At 54.9% G+C, this 12,788-nt stretch overlaps 1 protein-coding gene across 24 annotated transcripts in view; it reads left to right on the top strand.

Moving 5' to 3' along the window:
* The window catches only part of LOC101078919 (adhesion G protein-coupled receptor L3-like), a 126,633-nt gene that overhangs the window by 3,163 nt on the left and 110,682 nt on the right, over positions 1 to 12,788 (top strand). For 23 of the 24 annotated variants that reach the window (XR_003889381.1, XM_029840929.1, XM_029840944.1 and 20 more), the window contains exon 2: positions 11,250 to 11,318. The exons of the other annotated variant lie outside the window; for it this stretch is intronic. The gene's annotated coding sequence lies outside the window, so the exon portion shown is untranslated. The remainder of the gene's footprint in view (positions 1 to 11,249; positions 11,319 to 12,788) is intronic. 24 annotated transcript variants of the gene reach the window in all.

Here is a 12,788-nt window from a genome sequence, read left to right as displayed (position 1 = left end):
TGGTTCGCTAACCCCGCTAATTCACCTCTCGATGTGGCTTTTTGAACTAGCTTGTTCAACGCTCCGACCAGCTAGCATGACAAATGCCTTTTAAAACTCCCCTCTCGTCTGTTATTTTAGCCTTTTCTTTACGGTGAGATTTTACGGTATGCTAGCGCTCTTTAAAGCTCCGACAGTCCGTATAACGCAGCGCTGGCCCAAGAAAAGCGCCCATAAAATAAACGGTATATTTTCATCTGAGGCGCAGACACGGACCCAAAAATGTTAACTTAGCATTTAAAGCGGCCCGAACTGCTCTTACGGGCCCGCCGCTGCTATTAAAAGACACCTAAATGTCATCAAACTGACAGAACCTTTCAGAACCGCGCTACATCAGCGCCGTTACACCTGCCTAAAATCCGATGCACTTTGCATCCCGACATTTTTTGCAGCATAATTGATGGCCGTCCGCTAACGGAATACATATTTTCTTTCTAATTGTGGAGCAGAGCAGAAGATTTGAACAAAGATGCGCTGCTTGTGTGAGACCGGGGCTCTAAAAGAAGTTAATTTATGGTCTGTTTGGGAGGCAGGTTTGGGCCCGAATACATAATGAGCTAGCGCACCTGCAGCTGCATACAAATGAATGGAGATGACGGTTGGTATTTACACCCCCCTGAACCAGCGGGACCTCCTGATCCACCGAGTAATTGGGCAGCAAAGAGAGAAATGAAGATGGCTTTTCTTCTTCTGGGGTTTCATCTGCAGGTATCTCACAGGAGGAGCAGCAGGAAAGGGCGGAGAGAAGATCGCCGCCCTGACTGTCATCAGATGTTAGCGTTAGCTGTTTGCCCTTCCGTCGAATCCGAAGGTGCAGTTGGATGTTTTTTGGGGGTTTTTTTGCAGTTCAAGTTCAGCTTTTCCTGAACTGCGTGTCGCCTCCGAGCGCCCTCCCGGTGTCCTGGAAAATCTGGGCGGGCCCTGAAAGCTCGCGGGAGCGGGAAGCAGCTTTTTCCACTCGGTTTCCCCATTTTCTCCTGATGTAATTGCGAGCCGAAGCGCTTTGGCAGGCGGGTAATTAAAGTAATTCCCGCCCGATGAGGATTTCCCCCCCGTTTTATGTCCCTCACGTGTGTTTTCTTTATTAACGGAGGGATGTTGAGGTGCGGCGAACCGGAGCGGACCTGCACTTGATCAGATTCCACTTCAAAATATACTGCAGCATTCCTGCCTGACTTGGACCCCATTGATTTTTCCCGATCGATGGCGCAGGATTGGATTTAGGAGAGTGGGAGTACTGGGGGGGAGGGGCTTGCAGCCTGCTTCCTGGTTGCCGCCGTCTTGCTCCCCCGGTGTGATGGCGGCGGAGGCGGGCAACCAGCAGCACGGCTAAACTTCCCTGCCAGCTCTTTGTCACCACGGTGACGCCTGAGCCGCCGCGTCGCCCCGGCGGAGCGAGACGCTGTCAACGACGACGCCTTTTTGGTCTCACCTTGAACTTAATTGACTGCCTGAAAGCCGCCGTTTGAGAAGCGCTGACAGGACGACTTGCTCAAAGGCGGCTGAGAGCGAGACGCTACGTACCTGCAACGTGTTCTTGGCGAGGCTCTTGGCTGGCGCGTGAGGCTAATTACCGCTAATGAGCTTAATATCCGAACGCGCGGGTGCAAACCGACGCTCTGCTTCTCCTGTTAGCATATGTTGTCATTTTGCCACCTGTGGCGTGGAGACGGTACCTGTGGATGACCCAGGTGCCAGCGGCCCTGTCGGTCACGAGAGATGCTAGCCCCGTTAGCCGCAGCTAACCAAGAATGGCAGGCAGGACCAGCGATAGCTGCTTACAAACAGGAGCTAAAAGGATGCTAACAAGGATCAGAATGAACCCCGATGTTTATTGGCTTTAGAGACTGGAATGATCGTTAGACTACTGCCGATGAGGAAATGTTTTTTTTCCCATTTTTTTCCCTGTTTTTAAAGGGAGATTTAATGATGGAAAAGTGACTTCAGCTAATGGTTTCTTTAATCTAACGTGCTAGCACTGACGCTAACAGCAGCTTGGTGAAACCGCCTGAAGATCGATACATCCTGACCTCATAAAACCGGAATGAAAAAAGAACCCCCCCCCCCCACCTTTCCAGCCCGCTCGTTTCCACCCCTGCTCCTACCCCAAGCCCCCCCCCCCCCCCCACCGTATTACCTCATGCTAATATTGACCACTCCTGCCGGGCGTCTTCCGTACATCACGGCTGTCAGTCGGAGGGAGTAGAGACGTCAGCTCGTCCTCTCGTTTCCTCCCATCCTGCTTCTCCTGACACCCCCCGGATCGATGGCTGGACCCCCACCCCCCCACCCCTCCCCCGGCCATGCCGCGCTGTAATAAAAATCCCTCCCAGATGCTGCGGGAATATTTTTGCTTCCAATTCCAATGTTTTCCGAGGGCGCCGAACCACCTCCCGCCGTACGGGCCCGCGGCTCTAAATTTGTCCGGCTGCCATCTTCTAATTGGTTCCCTCCTGCAGGGATGCGCAGATTCATAACCAGATTAATCTCATCAAAATGTTAAGCTTTTATAATCTTCTCCCGGACCTGGTTTACCCTCTCATCCATAATGAATGGAGCTAAAAGTCAGGCAGCATGCCGTGTGGTTCCTCGTGGAACCTTTGGAATTACAGCGTCACCACAAAGACGGTGAGCTCACCGGGGTCGCCGGAGGTCAACGCTTTATAGAATTCCTGCCTGTAATGATTAATCGGGCAGGTGTGGTTATTGCCTCGGAAGTCATCCGCGGAATGCCGGAGTTGAGCTGTAATCCAGTTTCATCACACCTCCGCCTGCGTTTTCCTTCCCTAATCCATTGTTCTCTTCTGTTGGTAATTCCGAGCGCTAACGAGGAGGCCGTTATTGATCTGCGTGGACAGAGACCGCTTTGTTCCGCAGGTTCTTATCAGCGTAGCCTGGCCGGAGCTCCGGGTTTAGAACCAAGACGGCACAAGTCTGGAATTCTCGGTGTTTGGGCTCATTCGCGATCCGGTCAGGCCTCCTCCTCAGTCCGCTCACGTCAGTTTTTTTTGTTTTTTTTCCTTCCGCACCTTCCGAGGAGCGTTGTAGCCAGACTTCCAGAGATGAAAGCGAGCGGCGGGCAGCCCGGCGCCCCCCGAGGACCCGGAGCGTTCGGCTCTCTGTAATCTTGTTGGTGTTTTGGGTCAGTCGTGCGTCGGGCACAGCTGGAGAGGCCGTTAGCATCGCGGCAGAGCCGCCGTAATTGGCCCGGCAGCTTGGATGCGTCCGTGACGTGAGGCTAATTTGCTAATTTCTCCCTCTCAGGTGGTCTTATTAGCGCGGCGAGCTGCGGCTTTTAGGAAGAGCTCGTGTAAATAATTCACCCAACAACTTAAACTTTAGTTTGATGTTTCTGCCGATTCTTCGGCTCGATTTTTCTCGGGGTTTAATCAGACCTCCCGCCCGCCGCGCAGGCAGCAGAAGCTCATCCGGCGAATTGCCACAGATGGGTCGTCAATAACCCGACCTTCCGTACAGTCGGCGCGCTCTCTGCGTACGTGAGGCATGAAAACGGCCCCGCGAGGAGCTTCTCCCGGCAAATTTACCTTGGATGACTTTGAGCGGCGCTCCGCTAGCAGGCGGGGAAAGTTGGACGGGAGAGTCCGTCGAAGCTACCTTTAATTACGGCGGCGGTAAAGGATGAAATTGAGCGGCAACGAAGTGCTTTTTGTGCATTGATTTTTCCCTGTGTACACCGGGGGAGGAGGGGGAGGGGGGGGCGTCGCCCCCGCTATCGCGGCGCTGCAGGCAAACAGACGTAACCTTTTATTTCAGCCTCGTTTTGAATACGACGCGGACACGTCCTCCCCGTCCAATTAGGAGCCGCGACCAAATTGAAGCCGGGACGAGCCGGCGAAGTCGCTCCGTTCGGCTTTATTTGCCCTTGATCTTTTCGGCTCCTTCCAGGTTCTTCCCTGGGGGGTTTATTGTCATTCCTGGTGCACTCCTGTAATCCCCAGCCTGAATGTCGCCCCACCCAGAGATCGGCAGAGTGCACGCCGCCGCCTCGGCCACCTTCAGGGCCGCTCCCGCTGACGGCGCCGCGGCGGCTATAAACAGGTCGGCTACCGCCTTCCTCCGAGTTTGGCTTCCTTGCTGTTTTCTTGGAGCCGTTCCCCGACTGGACGCACCGGCCGATGCGACCGTCCGTCACGCGTGAGGAGCTCCATCTGTCCCGCTGTGTTTGTTTCCGTGCAGCGATAGCTTGCTTTCACACCCGTTAGCCACATCCAGCTCCGGTGGCGAGAACATCTCCGGACCTCTGACCCTCATCTTAAAATCCCATCTTCCACCCATCTGTGACCCAGGAAGGAGAAACCTGAGGGAACCCGTCCCAGGCCTTGGATCGGCGTTGCGGTCTCATCGTACTGTGGCCTCGGATGAATTATGGCTCCGACTTCCAATTAAATCTGACCTCCTCCTCCTACGTGATTCCGCGGCCACTTGGCAAAAATACAGCAAATGGTAACGTGATAAAAGCAGAGAGGTCAGAATCCGTCGAGCGCCACAATCTGTGCTAGCATGACGTAACGTGGCATAATTCATAGTTAGCGTTAGCTAGCATGCTAAAATCTCTCAGTATCCAAACTGTTTTTTTGGAATTTTACCTTCTGTTTGGAGCTGGTGGCAACCAAAAAAAAGCCTTTTTCTTGTGCTAGCTTTCATGCTAGCTTGTGTGAGGTGTTTTTCCTCGCCCTCGCGCTTTGATCTTCATAAGATCCTGTCTGGCGCGACGTGCACTTGGCTCCACATGCCGGCGCGTGTGAGGTCACAGTAGAAAATCTCTGGACTTTAAATGCGATCTGACCCGGTTTTTACGATCTGTTGAGATTCCGAAGCTCTCGCCGTTTCAGCCCGGCGTCGCAGCCAACCGGATGTAAATCGGGGACGCGCTCGTCCAATCCGCTCGTAACTCCGTGCCGCGCACACGTGCCCGTGACTCCGCTGCCGCTCTTGCATGGCGCCTAATTAAGCCGTACCAGTGGGACGGTGTTGCGAAGATGCTAGCAGCATCAAAGAGCGGGGCTGCCATTAGCACGTAGCTCACCGTTTTTTTTCCAGTTGAGCGTTGAGAATTGGCCGCCCCGGCACACGGGCGCTCGCTGTTGTGATTATTTCTGGTCGTCTCTCCCGTCGCCAGCCCGCCTCCGTTCCTTCGCATGTGTGTCACGTCCCTGTTCGGATGACTAAATGAAAGCTCTGATGACAGTCTGACGTCGGAGGAGGGATTTGGGGGCTGTGGGGGTTGTGCTAAGAGTGTGCCGTAAAGCCCCCGCGTACCTGCGGCTGCACGTACTATAGCTCTTAATTTCCATATTTTCCATCAATGCGTTGACGCCTGGTTGAGCCCTCGCTGCACCAAGGCTAACTGAACGTGCTTCCTCGACGTTAGCCGCGGCGCTAAATCAGGGCCCGACATGGAATCCCTGCGCCCTGTGATGGAATGATGCCCATCGTGCTTTGCCGGAGTTCCTCTCCCCTCGGGGCCAGATGTTGAATACGACCCTACAAATGTGATTTAGGAGGGAGGCGGCCTCGGGACGCAGAGGTCACCGCCGCGGAGGCCTCTGCCGGGACGTGCGGAGCAGGTGAAGGTTATCAGCTTCCTGTCGGATGTGTTGTGAAGGGGGAATAGCGGCGCTCCGGTTGGGGATTTGCCGCCCGGCAGTTTATTTCTGAGTGCGTAGTTTGTCATTCCCAGCATATTTCCTGAAGGCGAGCATCAGATTCCGGCGACGTGTTTTCCTTCTGCTCCCATCCCGCCCCGCCTGTAGTCGTCCGCCATTCAATTATTCTTGGTTTCGGCCGAGATTCCTTCTCTACGATATTGCTCTCTGATGCGTGTTGCCATCCCGCAGATTTATGTCGGCGCTGAAGGATGGCTGTCCCATTTTCTGCATGGATAGTGGCGCTGGTGGCGTGTGTGTGTGTGTGTGTGTGTGTGCGCGCGTGCTTAAAAGCTCTCGTCAGATGTGCGTTAAAGATGCTGCTTCCACAGAAGTAATTCCTCCTGACGCTCACTTTTCCCATCACTTCCTGCCCTTTTCCACGCCTTTAATGGCTTCGGCGTGTGTATGCGTGCGATATGGAGTGTGTTTCGATCCACTCGGCCATAATTCTGTAAATAAACATGTCACCGACCGCCCGAGAACCCCAAGAAACTGAATAATTTAGCAGGCGCTTCGCTGGGCTTTATCTACTCCGCCGAGCAGGTTCGGTGTAAATTGGCGCGCGGCTATCGGCGCACAACAGACGGTGTTAATTGCAAGTAAACAGATCTGATGTCCAGACATAAACAACCTGCGTTGTGGCCTCGGTAACGACGTAGACGTGAGGCGTATCGTCCCGGTAGTCGGTAGAGGTTTGCTAGCGTCTTTTCAGGTGGTTGGGAAAAATTCCCATTTGATGCTCGGTTTGGCGCCACATTTGTGCGGTGGATGCGGCGCTACGAAGGCTAATTGAGCGCCAGATCATCCTCGACATCCTCATTCCTCCTCCTCCTCACAGGAGTCCTGCGATATCTCGCTTGTCTCCGTCCAGGCCTGAATGGACGCATTGTGCTGCAGCCCCACCGCCGCTCTGCAGGTCACCGGGTCCTCTGCACACACCTGTCAGGCCGTGTCCTTGGCGCCTCTGGTGCTGAGACGCTCCAGAGACACCCCCCCCGCCACCCCCCCCGTAACCCCCCCCCCTGGCTGCACACACGCTCATTGAAGTCGTGAGTGGCCGTGGAAACAGACGCAGGCAGCGAGAAGTGGCGTCCGTGGACAAGCGCCCGCTACCACTGGAGGGTTTTCATTGGAAACACTCGCTCGGCTCACGCTAAAGGTCACATTCAGGGAGGGGGTCAGAACTCGGGGGGTCAAGTTCCACATTCGTCAGGGTGGGGAGGGCAAGGGCACGCACGCCGCGGCGCTCGCACATGGTAACGCCACTCGGGGGTAAACTACCGGTAACCCGATCCACGGCTACAATCGCTTGCAGATTTTCTGCGGTCCTGTCGGGAGGAAGGGGCGGGGGAGGGGGGGGGGCGCTATCTTTATCTTATTTCACCATCGAAATAATCTGAAGCAGGCTGAATAATTAATTTTTTTTTTTTTTTTTCTTGACTGAAATTTGAGAGAAGGCAGCTGCTGGCGCCGTAATTACGACCCCGCTGTTAGCGTCGCAGGAAGATGCTAAACAGCCGATTGTGCATTCCCAGAACGGACACCCTCCTGAAGGACCAGCCGCGTGGAGTCCCACAAGTGTCGCCCACACAATTTTCCCGTCTATTGACTTTTATGTTCCGCAGCAAGGTTGGTCGTTGAGGGAGGAATATGCATGTATGACAAGCGCCATCGCTGTAATGATATTCCGCGGCTAAGGTAAACAGCACGCCGGCTCCCGGGAGAGGGGGAAAATGTCGGCGTGAATGTGTGGCAGCTATGACAGCTTGTTTTTGATGAGGCATTCTGTGCATTTAGCGCAGGCAGCCGTGGACACAAAGCCTTTAAAGTGTTGTCTCCAACGCGGACCGGTGGAGACGCCGTCGTAACACACATCTCGTTTTGGCTTCAGAGCAATCTGGGGCCCGAGGGCTGCAAGAACACCTTATTTACATAAATATTCAAACCCATGAGTGCGCAGACACCCACGTAGAAAAAAAAAATCTAGTTCCTGAGGCCCACGCTGGCGGAATGCATTATCGCATTCATCAGATCCGTCTTTTTATGTTGTCTACCAACATGGCTGCCGGGCCCTCACCTGGAACGCCACCCGCACGCTCAGATCCCAGTTTATCCCTCTCCAATTAAAGCCAATCGTAGCACATGTAACAGGAAGTCTTAGGGGGGCTCCTGCGCTCCGCGTCCCCCGTCGGCGCCTCTCATCGGTCTGCTGCCAGAGCGGGGGAGCGAGAGGAAGGATGGAGGGAGGAGAGGAGGGAGGGGAGAGAGGGGGAGAGGAGAGGAGAGGGGAGAGGGGAGGGAGAGAGGGAGAGGAAAGAGGGAGAGAGGAGAGGAGGGAGGGAGAGGAGAGAGGGGGAGGGAGAGAAGAGAGGGGGAGGGAGAGAAGAGAGAGGGAGGGAGAGAAGAGAGGGGGAGGGAGAGAAGAGAGAGGGAGGGAGAAGAGAGAGAGGGAGAGGAGAGAAGAGGATAGAGGGCCGAGCCGGGTGGCAACAGAGGAAGCAGCCAGAAGAATCGGACGGCGGACGCGTGTGGATACATCATGTCCCTGCACTTGCCACCAGCCTCAGTCAATTGTTATCAGCTTTCCTGAATGTAATGTGACCCTGGGGGGGGGGGGGGCATTATAAATGCTGCCTGCTGACTCTGTGGGGGGGCTCTTCCTGCCTTTACAATGACTCCCTGACTGGCTTGGGTTGTTCACCTGATATAAACATGTTTTCATTTCCTCCCCGGCTTATTTGGATGCTGTGTGTGTGTGTGTGTGTGTGTGTGTGTGTGTGTGTGTGTGTGTGTGTGTGTGTGTGTGTGTGTGTGCGTGCGTGCGTGCGTGCGTGCGTGCGTGTGTGTGTGTGTGTGTGTGTGCGTGTGTCTTGGGGGGGTCCGGACAGAATCCCACGCAGCGGCAGAAAGAGGGTGACTAAAACTCAGCGGTGCTGTTTTAGCCGCGGGAGGCTAACATTAGCTTTAGCTCGTTTCCCTCTCTGACAGCTGACAACGGCAACATTTCTATCCAAACGAGGACCAGCCCGCGCAGGGATGTGCGGAGGTCGCCGGAGGTTTCCCGCTCTCCTCCTCACGCTCGGATATTCCTCGTGTTTTTCCTTCATTAGCCGTATCTGGCCCGACCAGTGTGGTGAGAGAGCGGATACTTAACGCGGCGCTCCGGCCTGTCGATTACGGCTTTTGTTGCGAGCCGCCGCGGCCGCTGTAGCGTGGGTGTTTGGTCAGCGCCGGGCACAATAGCTTCGTTACTCTCGCTGACTTCCTCGCTATCGCCGCCCCCCCTCTCTCAGCACATTTTCCACTCGGCTGGTAAAATAAGCCGGTCTTTGACGGGCTCGGGGCGGCCATGCTACGCTGCGCCGGTAAATGCTTTTACTGCCTGCGTCCGCTGCGTTTCGGCTTCTTTCTTTTTTTCTCTCTTTATGCTGATGACTGATTATTTTTTTTGACTTGACGTTGATGAGTTAGCGATAAGGGGGCTAATGTGTTTCACAAAGGCTGCAGCGTGTTCAAACATTTGCCCGGGGCCGGGCGAGCATTGTTCACGTTCTCTCCTCCGCGACCTTGTGCTATTCATCACCTTTAGCTGTCAAAGTCGAACAGCGTGGCGCCCGGGAGGGCGAGGTGACCAGCAGCTGCTAGGCTAATTCAGCGAGCTTCTGGAGAGCCAAAACCAAGCTGTTTCAGCCGCTCCCCTCACCTTTGTCGCGTCACACCCGGTATTACACGTCAGCTGTGGTCCGTTGATCAGTTCCAGGGTGTGAAACTAAATCTGGGGTTTGTTTCCAGCTCATGCTGACAAAAGTCGGAGGGTCGAGGTCGCGTTGCGTCGGTAATTTAGACGACGGCCAGGAGACGACAGGGTCCTAACGGAGTGTCTAAATGTGTTACTGCTGGAGTCTTTCATCGCGCGACGCTGCTTTATGGTATTTGTAACCCCTCTTTAATGTCCGGAGACTCAAATGGGCTGTAAATTGAAGCGAACAAGACCGGCTCCTCTTGTTGCTGTGCCGTAGAGCGTGCGTTTATCCGTGTTAGCCATCGGAATGCTACTACAATAGCTGACCCGCACTGTCCCTCTAACAACAAGAGCTTAGAAAGGAGAGTGGGCCCAGAGGGGAGATTCGGCACCATGTGATCAATCTCAGAGCTACAGGTTTGGGTCTCTTTTCTTCCTTCCTACACGGCTGGATAAATGGTTCCTGACTGGGGAAGGTTTGATAATTATCGAGTCAAATCCACTCTTGAGGTCCTGCGGCTGAGGAGAACCTGGAGATAATAGGCAGCCATCTTGTCGCAGGGCGCCGCTTCCTCGTCCTTCACGTCTTTGAGAGTCCTTTGAGTGCCTGGAAGTGCTGTTGTTAACTCCTCCGGTCCAAAACCTCTTGGAGGATGTTGTGGAGGTTGGGAAGCTCCGTCGCCGCCTCTTTGTTTTGCAAACTCTCTGCCGCCTTTTGTGAGACGGATTATTGCAATATGGCGTGCGGCGCTCCTCTCCAAACACTCCTCGGGCTCGCCGAGCGACTGGCAGATGCTCTGTGGCCCGATCCCCCCCCCCACCCCGGTTCAGACGGTTTGACCTGTGGTGTCTGTTCCACCAGAGGCTGATCAGACATAATGAAGATCAGATTCGATACGGCGCCGTGGCTTGTTGGCGAGCCAGGATCGGCGTGTTCTGGAGTTTGGCGACGCAATTGAGCGCTTCCCCCTTTTTCTGTGGCGTCCCTGCACAGTTTGGGGGGGGTTCTTGATCAGACATCAGTACCGGTCACGGCAAATAGCAGCTATTTACCTTTCAGCTCCACGCGGCAGCCCGCCGGGATTAGCGCCAGCGCTGGTGTTAATTTATCTCGCCGCTCGTCACGTTTTGTAGATGCAGGTGAGATTTAATTAAAAATTAAGAGCGTGTCAGCGGGAGGTGCGAGGTGACGCGTTTCCGTGCGTCGGGAGTGAAGAAGCTTTTGGGTGTTTCGGCGAATACAAACGCCGTTCCCCCGCTCATTAATTCAGCCTTAATTAAAGGCAGCCACTTCACCTTTCCGGGGGCTGATATCGGCGTGGCGAAAGGTTCCCATTGTGCACGAGGCGAAAACAAGCGCGAGAGCTTCCTGACGTAAGGCTAACAAAAGCACGCCGGCGCGTCATAAAAGATGGGCGATGAAAAGGAGGTGAGGCCGAGGCGTTCATCAAAATGCTAATTCCTGGTGGGAATTTACTGCAGATGTGTCCGTGCAGTTTGGAAACAGACTCGTTGTCCCGCTGCACATCACGGAGCCCCTTCAGGGCCTTAATAAATCAGCCATTAGAGGCTGATGTGACCTGAATAACAGGCGCTACAACAGAGAGCAGTGCCGGACAACAACCGGGAAATTTATGAAGATGCCTCTCAATAAGGCCTGAGCCGGCCTCATCTGTGGTCCTGCACCTCCGGAGAGGGATTCCTGATCCCTCCCGTCGCCCGTGTTAAACAGCTGTCCATTGTTCCCGGTCTGTCTCCCATTTGTCCTTAACCTGCTTCCTCTTTCTGTCTCCTCGCAGGGCAGAGGCGTCGTTTTATGACCTGGAATGTGATACGCTGGATTTGTGAGGAGCGCACCCGACACAGAGGTATAACGTTGCTTCTACCCGTGACCGAGGCTGTCCGACAGGACGGGGCGGGGCGGAGCAGGCAAACGGGCGGGATCGTGTTCCACGTTCCACGTCCACTCCAGTCTGATCCGGTATCGTTCGATCGGGCCGCAACACTCGGGGTGTTTCAGGGCGGATTGTTGTCAGGTGTCGGTGAAAATGAAGCTGCTCCTCTTCCAATGGGAATCTGTTGGATCTCCGGCATCTTTATTCCTTTTTCACGAGCCTGTTTGGTTTTAAATTCTCGGTTGCGGATCGTATTTTCGCTCTAATCGTGCAAATTCCATCTGGCTCCCGTATCCAGTAGCCATGAGAGCTCTCGTCCACCGGGCCCACTCTCCTCACCGGCTCGCTCTGCCCAGGAAAAGCCCCCCCCCCCACTCATCCGTTGATCCCCTTCTGCACCATCTCCTCCTCTACCTGTCTCGCTCGCGCCCACGTACGCGTCAGCTCTGCACCCCCCCGACCGTCTCTACTCCGGCCGTAGTGGAGTTACAACTCCCCACCACCAGCAGTGCATCATTTCTGCTGGGGGGGGGGGGTGTTCTCCGCTTCCCTGTTGATGCTCTGGCATCACACTTGAGGAGATTAAGTCGTACGAACCGCCACCGGTGAAGAATGCGTCCTATCACCTTCTCCATAAGCCCTCGGGGACGCCGATTCTCCTCACGACTGCTTCCCGACGGCCGATGTGGCGGGGGAATAATTAGGAAGTGCATTTGAACCCAATTCCAGCGAGTACGCGCGCACCTAGTCTGAGATAATCCCATTTTTAGGATTAATTTGCCGGCTCACTTGCATATTCAGCACAAAGGAAGGACATAAAGTGTTGCTGACGCGGGCGAACGGCCGCATTAGTCGCAAGGTGAAAATGGAAGAGCGCCGTCATTTGAATAACACGGCGCAGCGGGCGGCGGCTGAGAAGGGCCCCGTGCGTCGGCGCACGTGTCCGACGACACGGCGCCGTGCTGCGCGGCCGTGCTCCCGAGGAGCATCGGCCCGGGTCGCCTGCTGCGCACCTGCCCATCAAAGCCAAGAGCCAGCTTTGATGCTAAAAGGCTTTTGGGGAGTGTAAACATTCTGCAAATCACCCACAATGCTTTGCATACCCAGGACGGTTGCCCATAGCATCGGCCATTCAAGTGAGTTTGACCATAATGGCCCGTGATGACGCGGCCCGCGCCGGGTTTTGGTTCTGTTATCTTAGCGCCGCGCCGCTTGTTGTGACAGCGCGGCGTTGGCCGGACTCTTCCGAGCGATGCAAAGCGGATCGTTTGAATGGAAAAGGAGGAACTCCTTCGACCAGCACCGGCGCTGGTGTTGAGTTTGGGTTCCACCAGGAGAAAGTTGACCGCGCGTCCTTTGTTTATCGGCTTGTTGCTGGGACAACTCGGATCGGCGTCGGGGTAACGGGCAGAACGCCCAAACCCTCTAAATGACCGAATTATT

This window comes from Takifugu rubripes, chromosome 8, assembly GCF_901000725.2.
Source record: "Takifugu rubripes chromosome 8, fTakRub1.2, whole genome shotgun sequence".
In the NCBI taxonomy this organism is placed as follows: Eukaryota; Metazoa; Chordata; class Actinopteri; order Tetraodontiformes; family Tetraodontidae; genus Takifugu; species Takifugu rubripes.
Note: the sequence above shows the minus strand (reverse complement) of the source record. Positions and strands in the feature narration are given on the sequence as shown.